Genomic DNA, 10,053 nt, shown 5'->3' with positions numbered 1-10,053 from the left:
TACATTCAACATTTTCGGATTTGAACGCGGGTGAAAAGGAAGAATGCATCTGCTAGGAAATAGGAATGGTTGAAGATAGAACTATTTGTTGTTAGTCTTCCTAGTGAGTAGTTATTTTCATTCATATTTTCAAATGATAAATTTCATCACCCTTGAAAATGAAAGACTAAAAATGAATTGCAGTGTTGGGATAGTGTGATAAATTTCACACGCTTGGTAGTATTAATGTCCCTTGTTCAAATTACTCTGTCGTAATTTTTTCATGGTAATACATTTCTCATTCATATAATAAAGATCGTAGTACAAGTCACATAGACATCGACGTGACAAAACTGAAAAGACAAAAGAATACTAGCCTTTGCGCAAAGGAACACCAACCAAGAAAAAATATTACAATACATGCCGAAGAATTTCCTACAGTTGACACCAACGCTCGTAACCTGCCTCCGGCAGCACCAGAGCAACCACAAAAAGAAAAAAAATGATGGATCAGCTCCTCACCCGAGCTCGACGCGGCTCCATCACACAGACCTCTAATGTGGCTCACCAAAGGCGAATCCATTTCTGTTGAACGAATTAGACTGAGGCAATGATGTCTACTACACAATTTGTTCTTGTAGACTCGTGTTGGGCCTCCAAGCGCAGAGTTTTGTAGGACAGTAGCAGTTTTCCCTCAAGTGGATGACATAAGGTTTATCAATCCGTGGGAGGTGTAGGATGAAGATGATCTCTCTCAAACAACCCTGCAACCAAATAATAAAAATCTCTTGTGTCCCAACACATCAAATACAATAGTAAATACAATAGTTCGGCGAACAGATGGTGATACAAGCGTAGTAATGATAGTCGATATTGCTTTTTGTAATATGAACAATAGAAATCAGCAAGGTAGCAAGTAACAAAAATGAACACAAACAGTATTGCAATGCATGAAAATGAGACCTAGGGTTCGTACTTTCGCTAGTGCAATCTCTCAACAATGCTTATATATGTGGATAATATAGCCAACCCTCAACGTGCGATGAAGAATCACTTCAAAAGTTATCCTTTCCAATCGACCTATCCAAGAGTTTGTACTACCTTTGTTTCTTTTTAGTTTTCATATAAGATTTGGTCAAAGTCAAACTTTCTAAAGTTTGACCAACTTTGTAGGAAAAGATATCAACATCTACAATACTAAATATATATATGGTATGAAAATTAAATTCATGATGCATCAAACAATATTGATTTCATATTGTGAATCTTGATATTGTTTTCTATAAACTTAGTCAAAGTTAACAAAGTTTGACTTTGACCAAATCTGGTATGCAGACTAAAAAGAAACGAAGGGAGTACTAAACTAACACCAAGTTATCCTTTCCGATCGATCGATCTAAGAGTTCGTACTCAAATAACACCATGTGATACACATCAACCAACTCTAATGTCACCTAGATACTCCAATGTCACCGCGAGTATCCGTGAGTTGATTATACCATATGCATCAAATAATTTCAGATTCATAATACTCAATCCAACACAAAGAACCTCAAAGAGTGCCCTATGATTTCTACCGGAGAAACAAAGACGAGAACGTGCATCAACCCCTATGCATAGATTACCCCAATGTCACCTCGGGAATCCGCGAGTTGAGTGCCAAAACACATATCAAGTGAATCAATACGATACCCCATTGTCACCATGGGTATTCATAGCAAGACATACATCAAGTGTTCTCAAATCCATAAAATTATTCAATCCGATAACAACGAGATCTCAAAGGAAAAATTCAATTTCATCACAACAAGATAGAGAGGGGAAAACACCATATGATCCAACTATATTAACAAAGCTTGCGAGACATCAAGATCGTGCCAAATCAAGAACATGAGAGAGAGAGAGAGATTAAACACATAGCTACTGGTACAAACCCTCAGCCCCGAGGGTGGACTACTCCCTCGTCATCATGGTGGCCATAGTGATGATGAAGATGGCCACCGGTGATGATTTCCCCCTCCGGTAGGGTGCCAGAACGGGGTCTAGATTGATTTTTCATGGCTACAGAGGCTTGCAGCGGTGGAACTTCTGATCTATCGACTCCCCTAGGGTTTTTGGAATATTCGGGAATTTATAGGGTGAAGAGGCGGTGCGGGAGGCCACCAAGGTGGGCACAACCCACGTGGGCGTGCCCTGGTGGGTTGTGCTCCCCTCGGAGCCTCGCTCTGGTACTTCTTTGGCCCATCAGGTGTCTTTTGGTCCAGAAAAATTCTCCAAAAAGTTTTGCTGCATTTGGACTACATTTGGTATTGATTTTCTGTAAGTAAAAAACAAGCAAAAAAAACAGCAACTGGCACTTGGTACTATGTCAATAGGCTAGTCCCAAAAAATGATATAAAGTTGCTATAAAATGATTGTAAAACATCCAAGAATGATAATATATCAACATGGAACAAGCAAAAATTATAGATACGTTGGAGACGTATCATCATCCCCAAGCTTAATTTCTACTCGTCCTCTAGTAGGTAAATGATAAAAACAGATTTTTTTGATGTGGAATGCTGCCTAACATGTTCGTCGCATATTCTTTTCTTTGGTAGCATGGACATTTGGACTTTTATATGGTTCAAAGCAATAGCCTAGTTTTAACATGAAGATTTCAATACTCAAGCATATCAACAAGCAACCATGTCTTTCAAAATATCAATACTAAAGAAAGTTATCCCTAGCCCATCATGCTCAATCATTGATCCATTCACGAAGCGCACTCGTATATTAGCTACATCCAATGCTCAAGTACGATCATAGTGCCCCTTAGTTGGTGCTTTATAAGAGAAGATGGAGACTTGAAAGTGCAACTATCCCTAGGTGGTTTTGGTAATTCCTAACAACATATAGCTCATTGAGCTAATGCTATTTCAAGATTAATATTTCAGGAAAGCTCAATGATTGGCATGGCATGGATGAGAAAAGTGGACCCCTCAAAAATGCTAAGGACAAAAGGATTGGCTCAAGCTCAAAGCTCAAGACTCTACATTTTCTATTTTAGTGATCCAAGATCACATTGAGTCTATAGGAAAAGCCAATACTATCAAGGAGGGATGAGGTGTTGCTTAATGAGGCTCTTGCTCAAAATGCTTAGTGATATGCTCCAAAGCCCTCAACTACTTTCTCACATCCACATATGACCTAAACCAAAAGTCAAACTCGGCCCCACCGATTCTTTCTATCCGGCGCCACCGAGTTCAGATGTCATAGCCACTGCCACAAACCCTAGGCAAATCGGTCTCACCGATAGGGATCTTGGTCTCACCGAGATGGGATTGTAATCTCTCTGTTTCCCTTCATAACGTTTTGGTCCCACCGAGATTGCAATATAAACTCTATGGTTCCCTTTCGTAACATTTCGGTCTCACTGAAATGAGCGAATCGGTCCCACCGAGTTTACCTGACCAACTCTCTGGTTAGCTTATTACCAAAATCGGTCTCACCGAGTTTGTGTAATCAGTCTCACAGAGATTACATTATGCCCTAACCCTAACCATATCGGTCCTACCGAGTTGCATGTCGGTCCCACCGAAAATCCTAACGGTCACTAGATTTGCTGAATCGGTCCGACCAAGTTTATCAATTCGGTCCCACCGAGATTGGCAAGTTGTGTGTAATGGTTAGATTTTGTGTGGAGGCTATATATACCCCTCCACCTCCTCTTCATTGGTGGAGAGAGCCATCAGAATGAACCTACACTTCCAACTTACCTTTTCTGAGAGAGAACCACCTATACTTGTGTTGAGGCCAAGATATTTCATTCTTACCATATGAATCTTGATCTCTAGCCTTCGCCAAGTTGCTTTCCACTCAAATCTTCTCTCCACCAAATCCATATCCTGTGAGAGAGAGTTGAGTGTTGGGGATACTATCATTTCAAGCACAAGAGCAAGGAGTTCATAATCAACACACCATTTGTTACTTCTTGGAGAGTGGTGTCTCCTAGATTGGCTAGGTGTCACTTGGGAGCCTCTGACAAGATTGTGGAGTTGAACCAAGGAGTTTGTAAGGGCAAGGAGATCGCCTACTTCGTGAAGATCTACCGCTAGTAAGGCAAGTCCTTCGTGGGCGACGGCCATGGTGGGATAGACAAGGTTGCTTCTTCGTGGACCCTTCGTGGGTGGAGCCCTCCGTGGACTCGCGCAGCCGTTACCCTTCGTGGGTTGAAGTCTCCATGAACGTGGATGTACGATAGCACCACCTATCGAAACCACGACAAAAGCATCTGTGTCTCCTATTGCGTTTGAATCCTCCAAACCCTTCCCTTTACATTCTTGCAAGTTGCATGCTTTACTTTCCGCTGCTGATATACTCTTTGCATGCTTGCTTGAATTGTGTTAAGATTGCTTGACTTGTCCAAAGTTGCTAAAATCTGCCAAGAACTAAAATTGGGAAAAGGATAAGTTCTATTTGGTCAAGTAGTATAATCACCCTCCCCTCTCTAGACATACTTTCGATCCTACAAGTGGTATCAGAGCTTTGGTCTCCATTTTCTTTGATTTCCATAGCTTTTGGTAGTCATAGCCTTGGTTTCACAACCTAGGAGAGTATGGTGTCTAGCGAGGGAAATTACCACCGTAGAGGTCCTTACCTTGATGGTACTAATTTTGCTTGTTGGAAGCATAAGATGAAAATGCATATTCTTGGACATAACCCCGCCGTATGGGCTATTGTGTGTATTGGCTTGCAAGGTGAATTCTTTGATGGGAGAGAACTGAACTGTGAAGCTACCGCGGAAGAGTTGAAGATGCTGCAATACAATGCTCAAGCTTGTGATATCCTCTTCAACGGATTGTGCCCCGAAGAATTCAACAAAATCTGCCGTCTTGAGAATGCAAAGGAAATTTGGGATACTTTGATTGATATGCACGAAGGTACCGACTCCGTCAAGGAATCCAAGTTTGATGTGCTTCAAAGTCAGCTTGACAAGTTCAAAATGAAGGATGGTGAAGGTGTCGCTGAAATGTACTCTAGGCTTGCTCTTATCACAAATGAGATCACCGGCTTAGGAAGTGAAGAGATGACTGACAAATTCATCATCAAGAAAATCCTAAGAGCTTTGGACAGAAAATATGATACCGTATGCACATTGATCCAAATGATGCCCAATTACAAAGATCTCAAGCCAACGGAAATCACTGGAAGAATTGTTGCTCATGAGATGTCACTCAAGGATAAGGAGGAGCTCCATAACAAGTCAAGTGGTGCTTACAAAGCCTCATGTGAAGCTCCCACATCATCAAGTGAGAAACAAATCTTCAATGAAGAATTGAGCCTAATGGTGAAGAACTTCAACAAGTTTTACAAGAGTAGAAGCAAAGAGACAAGTTCCAAGTCAAGGTCCTACAATGACAAAAGATCTTATAGTCGAGAGTGAAATTGCTGCAATTGTGGAAGACCCAGACACTATTCCAATGAGTGTACGACACCCTACAAGAGAAGAGATGATTCTCCAAAAAGAATAAGTAGAAGAGAAGAATCACCATCAAGAAAGAGAAGGAGTAGAGATGATCGTTATGAACGAAGAACATCCCGGAGAAGCAAGGATTCAGAAAGGAAGGACAAGTCATCAAGGAGCTACACAAAACGAAGACATCAAGCTCATGTTGGTGAATGGGTATCCGGCTCCGCCTCCGACAATCACTCAGAGAGAAGCTATCACTCCGACTCCGAATATACTCAAGATGAAGGTGTTGCCGGTCTAGCACTTCTGTCAACCAACTCCTACGACATATTTGATTCACCAAATGAAGGACCTGGAAGATGCTTCATGGCTAAAGGCCCAAAGGTATCACACCTCGAGTATGTTGATTTTAATAGTGATGAAGATGACTTGTTAGGTGATGATGATTTACTTGTTGACATCTCTAGTGATGAATATTATGATGAAACATCGATTAATCATGCAAATCAAGATAAAACAAATGACAATGATAAGGAGAAGATTGAGTTTCTAACTAAAGAACTAAACACTCTTAAGTTAGCTCATGAAACTATCTCAGGAGATCATCGAGGACTTTTAAGGACTCGTGAGAAATCACTGTTCAAGATATCTTCCGATATTCCGATAAATCGCCTGATTTATCGCTTACCGGTGTCTAACCGATAAGATAAATTGGCCGATAAATCAGCCGATATGGCGATAAATGGGGCGATATGCCGATAAACTGGCTGATTTACTGCTTATCATGGGTCGACCAATAAGTTCCTGATAAGTGATATCCCCAACATTGTGAGAAATTACATTTTGAAATTCTCAACCTTGAGCAAGAGCATGAGTTCTTAAAGGCAATCAATGATGATCTTCGCAAGAAAAGTTCTTCTTACATTGCTAAGCGTTTACTCTTCTCCACTTACATGCCTCAAGTCAAGTCTAGTAACAAGAACAAGAAAGATTCTTCCTCTAGTAGTAACAATAATCATGCTAATTCTAATGTTGTTGCTTCTAGTAGTTCTCTTGATTCCACTAATGATTCTCTTAGCCAAGTTACACTTGAGCAAGAAAATAGCTTATTGAAGGGAATTATAGAGAAAGGTGTTTACAAGAACCTTGCCAGGAGTAAGCAATTCGAGGAAATTGTACGCAAGCAAGGAAGGCACCGGAAGAACCAAGGTGTTGGTTTTGAATGAAAGTTCAATGCCAATGGAGTTGAGTGGGAAGAAGATCAATACCCCAAGATGAATTTTGTTCCTCAACAAAAGAAGTATGATCCTACTTCCTTTAAAGGGACACAAGCTCAAGATGATCTTCCACCACAAGACCACGAGCAAAAAGGCAAGGATAAGATTCAAGAGGAAATTGATGCATTTGAAGAAGAACCCAAGGCCTTGGTCAAGTGGGTTCCCAAGACTACATCAAGTTCTACTTCATCAAGTACGACTAAAACTCCAAGGATTCCCATCAAGATGATGTGGATCCCGTAGAAGAAGAACTAGAGAGTTCCTGAGGGTGACTCTGCCAACATACTTCACTCTTATCATTTTGGCAAGAACAAGTGCAATTAACTTCCACATCTTGCACTAGTTCAAGGAGTCACAAACCCTCTTGTTGGTAAGACAAGGGACAAGGTAACCTAATGCTTTCATAGACATCATCTTGTGTGTGCATCACTCTATGTCTATGGATATCCTTGTTTGTTCCTTATAGGACTAACCCGTGTAGGTATTGAAAGTGCAACTCACTCCAAAGGATTGCTCTAAATGATCTACATCAACATTGAGCATCCACATCTTCAACACCTACATGAAGTCATCATCGACAAAACCCAAGGTTAGTTCATCCCTTTTAGGGGGGATCTCACATCTAGGAGAGCTTTACTCTAAGAATTGAGCTAAAGAAACTCTAATGGTGTGAACACAACACCGCTTTATGTAAAAGTGGTAACCCCACTTGTGCTTAAACAATGAGTATGACCTATGATCAAATGTTCTCATTTGACTCCTAAGTCAATATACTCATATATAGATGACCTAGTCATCGCCAATTGCTTGATAGATGCTAGAATTGGCTGTGCATGATTTGCCACATATTTCATTTGCCATTTTATTGTGTGAGCATGTTGGTTGCATAATTTACTCATTCGAGGACATCCACTTGTTGTTTTGATTGTTTGGTTCCTTTTTCTTTTGCCAAGTGGATGGACAAGAATGCCTAAGAACCTTCTCTAGCTATCTATGCTTTTCTCATCTCAAACTCTATTCATGCTACATCACAAAGTTTGATCAAGTCAGATTCAAACCACTCTGTGTGAGGAGCACTCGGGGTCCCCGATTCGTCATAGACTTAAACATCCAAAACTTCTTTGTGCATTTCAGTCTGACCAATTCATCCATTTCGGTCATACCGAGATCACTAAGTCGATCTAGGTTTTCAATCTCGGTGCAACCGATTTGAACTTTTCGGTCACACCGAGTTGCAGTAACTGCTTGTAGTTATGCATCTCGGTGCCACCGAGTTGTTCCACTCGGTCACACCGACAGGGTCAGGCTATATATATCCCCGGGCCAAAATTTGGAAAATTCTCTGAACCCCTTCGCCCGCACTCAGCCTGCTCTGCCTCCCTGGGTCTCCGGATCATCCTCCTCATCGCCAGCTGCCTCCCGCCGCTGGTCTCCGCCGCCGTCAATGGAAATTGTCTCCGCCGTTGCCGCCGTAGCAGGTCCATCGCCGCACTTAGGGTATGGACTTGATCCTTGTGCTAATCTCACTCCGATTCCTAGCACATTGTTTTGCCATGTATCTTGCCACGTTTGAGATCACTCTATCCAGCGAAATCACTCCATAGTTTAGTTGTGGATTGAAAATTTAGGGTTAGGTTTCCGCTGAAATCATCTCGGACCAACTGAGTTGTTGAAATCGGTTCCACCGATTTGGCTAAGGCCATTGCACATGTGATTCTCGGTCTGACCGAGAATTGCAAATCGGTGTGACTGAGTTCAATTCTTTGAGAAACCCTAGCAGTCTCGGTGCCACCGAACTGTGACTCGGTCTGACCGAGTTCACTAGTTTAGGTTCCAAAAGCTGCTTCGGTATCACCGAGTTATCAAATTGGTAGATCCGAAATGCTTTCCGTGGAAAACTAAAACTAAGTTTTTAACTCATTCTTTTGCAAAACCTATGTACTTTGTGATGCTCATCTACTCTACCTCATCTATAATCTATTCACAGGGTCTGCTGTCAGTGTTTGCATCATGTCAGATCAGAGTGACAGTCAGAACAAGTCTGAGGAGCAAGTTAACATGAGTGAGGGCACTAGTCCCTCTAGCAGCTATGCTGATGGAAGCAGGAGTACACCCAGCAACTTGCCTAAGGCAGCCACCAGGGCCAGAAAGAAGAGAACCTCAGATTCTGAGGATGAGGACTATGTGGCTGTTGAGGAAGAGGCCACCTCAAAGAGGAAAGTTCTGAAAAAGGAATATGGCACATCTGTTGCCACTAAGTCAGGAGTGAGGACAAAGGTTCCTGCTAAGAGAGTTCCTATGTCAAAGGCCAGAACATCCACTCAAGAAACTTTAGGATCTGCACCCAAAGAACAGGTTGTGGCAGAGAAGAAAAGGAAAGAAAGGGTTAAGAAGACCATGGCCAGAGTAATTGGGAAGCCCTCAATGATGGAAGATGAAGAGGAAGAGGTTGCTGCACCAGCACTTAAAGCTCAAAAGTTTATGGGAGATGTTATAAGATCAGGGGCTGATCAATCTAAGCCCAAAGAAGCTCCCAAGGCAGCTGCTCCAAAACCCAAAACTGCACCCAAGAGGAGTACAAGGAATATTCCAGCTGCTGAGAAGAACAAGGCCCCAGTGCCTGAAGCTGCTATAGAAGAACAAGATGATGAGTCACATGTCTTGAGGAAGTTGAAGCCCAAAATTCCAGATCACAATGATGCTCATCCAGTAGCTGAGGACATGAAGCTCAGGAAGGATGCAGGACTCAGATAATGGAGATTGACCGATCCCTATGTAGTCAGGAGAAGAACTGCTATGGACTACAGGTTCCATACAAAGGAACAACAAGACTTCTATGAGATAGTGTTGCTTGACAAGAAGCCTATAGTCTGTGGTATGAGATGGGTGGACTGGGAGTACATCAGGGAAAATGAAGAACACTATCCTGGAGTCTATGATAATTTCAAGTCTTGTGGAGTAGAGGACTTTGTTGGGCAGAAGCTCACGAAGTTGAATGATGAGCTTATTATGCAGTTCTACTCCACAGCTCATTTCTACCCAGATGGAAGGATTGTCTGGATGTCTGAAGGTACTAGGTACCAATCAAAAGTTGAAGAATGGGCAAAATTGATCAATGCTCCTAAGGAGAATGAAGATGATTTGGATGTCTATGCCAATAAGAAGAAGGATCACAACACCATGGCACATATGTACAGAGAGATCCCAGATGCTGCTCTTGAGACACACAAATTTGGATCAGTACATTACCTTCTGTCAGGTTTGCCAACAATCAACTGGATCCTCAGGCACACTCTATTGCCAAAGTCAGGTGATCACAAGATGATCAGAGGCCATGCAATTAAC

Source organism: Triticum aestivum, chromosome 1A (assembly GCF_018294505.1).
Source record: "Triticum aestivum cultivar Chinese Spring chromosome 1A, IWGSC CS RefSeq v2.1, whole genome shotgun sequence".
NCBI lineage: Eukaryota > Viridiplantae > Streptophyta > Magnoliopsida > Poales > Poaceae > Triticum > Triticum aestivum.
Note: the sequence above shows the minus strand (reverse complement) of the source record.